Raw genomic sequence first — 537 nt, forward strand, 5'->3', positions numbered from 1 at the left:
TATATATATATTCACAACACAATAAGAGTGATAAACAATTTAATACTCATGATATTGTAATATTTATACATACATAAATTTTTAAGGTTTATACCTTTTTTTTTATTGGCCATTTCACAGAAATGAGTTTAAATAACTATATTATAAAAATATATATACATAAATAAAATGAGAATGTTTGCTACCAAATATACAAAAAAAGATAAGTATAATAATACAAATATGTATACATAAATATTGGCAAAAGAGTACCTTGTAACCTTATTTCAAACATGAAATTTCCTTAAGATAATAGATTACTTTAGGAGTTCCAAAACGAGAAGGTAAGTTAAAGTAATGTCAAAATGAGATTAATGTATATGTCGTTCTTCATATATCCTGTCAGGATCCACCATATTCTAAACCCAGACAAATTTTTTATTTACTAATCACATCATCTCTTATAGGGCACTTTGTGTAATTCGGAATAGCTATGGCCACATTATTCCATATAAACTGGATCATATTTGTATGTATAATATATATATATATATACAA

Source organism: Halyomorpha halys, unplaced genomic scaffold (genome assembly GCF_000696795.3).
Source record: "Halyomorpha halys isolate HHAL.00 unplaced genomic scaffold, Hhal_1.1 Scaffold385.1, whole genome shotgun sequence".
Lineage (NCBI taxonomy): Eukaryota > Metazoa > Arthropoda > Insecta > Hemiptera > Pentatomidae > Halyomorpha > Halyomorpha halys.